We start from the raw sequence: 3073 nt of genomic DNA, 5'->3' as shown, positions 1-3073 counted from the left end.
CCTGCCCCGGCCATGGATGAGCTGCCAGCTGCTTCCTCCATCTCCCTCTGTGGGAAGGGAGCGAGGAAACCACAGAGGCTGTCTGTGACCTGCGCCTGAAAGAGTTTTCTCTATCTGATGTTGCCTCCTAATAGGATTTGGCTGGTTGATACCAGCTGGTGTGCATGGGGTGAGAGCACTTTTAAATGGGTGTTGAAAACTCTTTTGTGGAGAATTTCCAGCCTGCTTATTGCTCCAGGTGGGAGAAGCCTGGAAGAGAGCCACATGCATGCAGCAGTCTAGACATGTTTGATTTCTTTTTGGAATTACAGAACAGAAGTCCCATAATACCCTTTTTTTTTCCCCCAGCATTCATACAAGTAGCCAATATAAACAATTCTCTCACTGCCTTGAAATTTGGAGCTGCTCACAGGATGAAGCAGTGACCTACTGAACCTCTGGGAAGAGTAATATTAGCCTGTGTCTGGTCTGCTGCCTTGTTGGCTTGGGTCTGATGACTGCAGCCCAGATGCCCCAAGGACCAGTGCGGGTGCTCTGGTGTAGTGAGCCTTCAGGATGCTGCTGGGTCTGATGCCCCTATAAAGGGAGAGGAGATGCACAATGAGATTGCTGAAGTCGAGGACCCCCCCTGCATTTAGGTTGGAACAAACTGGTTCCCCAGCTCTGCTTCAGTCCACCTGGAGGACAAACCTGCTGAGGACTAATCCTGGGATCTGTGACTGGCATTAGATCCAATGAAAACATTGACCGCAGAGAACATTCTTCCATTAAACTCAAGAAGCGCTGCTCAAGATGTATTTCAAAGTGCCTACAGACATACATATATATTCATGACAGCTGACTTGCAGGCAGATGACTGAACCTAGGTCACTTCTGAGGGCACCAGCACCCTTGCTGCAGACTGGCTTTCATGCACAGGCAATGCACTTTCACAAAATGGAATATTAAGATAAGTGTCAAGGAGGCCAGACAAGTAATGCACTTGCTCTCAAGTGAGGATGCAGGCTGCTAGTTCTTCTTGCATTGGTGGTTCTGCTCATTCAGATTTCCCCAAGCCTTCTTGCCATCACACCTGGAGTACTGCTGCTATCACTTCTTCAGCTTGTTTTATACAATTGGATTTTTCTTTTCTGGGTTTTCTGTGCCTTCAAATTTGGTTCTGCCTGCACACTGAGCCAGGTTTGGAAGTGCATTGAAGAGGAACCCGACAAAGAACAACACGGAGCAGCTGCCTTTATATGCTGCTTGGCTTCAAATGCAGTGGAGGAGATGACAGCTGCCCAGGTTGGACTCTTGGGCTTGGAGAAGACTCAAAAAAAGCCAAAAACGTATTGAGTGAAAAGATATACTCAGGAGTCAGCCTGCACAGCAGGAGGCTGGATGCTGATAGGTTGTGTAAGATGTATAAGCCACCCTATACAACTAGGGGACTTATTTTTGATGACTAATTTCAACAGCCAAGTATGGTTGTCCATATCTTCCCTACAGTGGTAGGACAATTGTGGGGGATGTAAGCAACTCCTAAATGGAGCGAAAGGATTGTTGCCTTTCAGCTAACCTCTTGTCCTTGCCTCTTAGGACTTCAAGATAAAGAACAGGCCTTTGGATCTAATTAGAACTTAGAGAAGCAGCCAGGCTGATAGCATGTTTCAAGGCTTTCAGACTCTCTGGATTAATTTTGGTCTAATGCCTGTGTAGTTAATTTTACTTCCCAGGCCCTTTTGCAGGCTCTGTTGAAGGCTCTGTTCTTCCTCGTGTCCCACCTCAGGCATACATGGTGCTGGTGGGTAACCTTGCAGAGATGCTGCATCCCTCTACAAGCACCTGGGTTGATTGACTCCCCTGTACTCCATGGTATCGGGAAGTCAACTTGGGGTCCCCCGGCCCAAAGGTGCAATCCCAAAATGAGCCATTACTGCTGTTATCATGGCAGAAAATTCCTCGGGTATCTCTCACTGAACTTCATTTCCTGCCTCGCTCTGGCAAAGCTCCCTGTTTCCATGGTGATGATTTATTCCTTTAAATAGTTCCCATTCAAGAACAGTATCATCGGTCCTTCTCTGTTGTTGGTTTAATTAAAAATAACCTACTGTCCTTCTGGCCTCGGTCTCAGCTGAGGCACTTGGAGTTGGACGTTTGCCTCCAGCCTCTCCGGTCCACCCAAAGATGACCCCCCTGCCTCTCCACTGCTTGGGGAAACCCCTGAAGGTCTGTCCTTGGCCTACTGGCCCTACTGAGAAACCTACATGAGAAACATAGGTGGATCTGGAAGGAAAACACAGAGAGGAGGAAAGGGGGGACTGGCTGAGCTCTCGCAGGACAGCACCAGGCAGCTCAGCATCCACCCAGCAGTGGAAGGGGAGCCTGATGCTCTCTGCAGCTCCGCCCTTGAGATTTCCTTGCCTGAGTGGGGAGGCTTGTGAGAAATAGGAAGCCTCTTGAGAGCAGCATGGCCCATGATGAAACAGTCTACAGTGCATCACTCATCGTTGCAACCTGGATGCTCAAATAAGCTGCAAAGAGGGTGCCTTTCCCCTCCTCCCCAGTCCTTGGCTTCCAAAACCACGTATTTTTTACTGTGAGTGTCCATTTTATTGCATAAAAGTCTGAACAGGCAGCCGGGTCTACACACAACAGGGCCCGCTTGGTGTTTCTTGGGACACTTACTTCTTGCTTTGCATAAAGAGGGAGACAGAGCATCTGGTTTCTCTGCTTCATTTTAAATGCCAATGATTATTTTTTTAATACATTTACATTCCAATTTTCTTCACACATAGTAAAAAAGGAACACTTTGGGGTTCTTCTAGATAGAAGCACATTAGTGTGCCTGATCTTCAGGCACCAGTAGCAGACATGTGCTCAGAGCCTGGAATTCAACCATCAGTGAGGAGAGCAGACTTTGGGGAAAGTGAATTCCCATCTCCGAAACAAATTCCCAGTTCACTGCAGAAATTTCCTGACCTGCTGAATCAACTGCAGCCAGCACTGGCTTAGGCTGGGAGAGGGACAAAAATCTACCTACAAAAAATAGAAGTATGTAATACAGCCTTCCAAATGCTTTTTGCTCAGGCGC

Source organism: Nestor notabilis, unplaced genomic scaffold (assembly GCF_000696875.1).
Source record: "Nestor notabilis isolate BGI_N333 unplaced genomic scaffold, ASM69687v1 scaffold3443, whole genome shotgun sequence".
Taxonomy (NCBI): Eukaryota; Metazoa; Chordata; class Aves; order Psittaciformes; family Psittacidae; genus Nestor; species Nestor notabilis.
The sequence above is the reverse complement of the archived record's forward strand: the minus strand, read 5'-3'. Positions refer to the sequence as shown.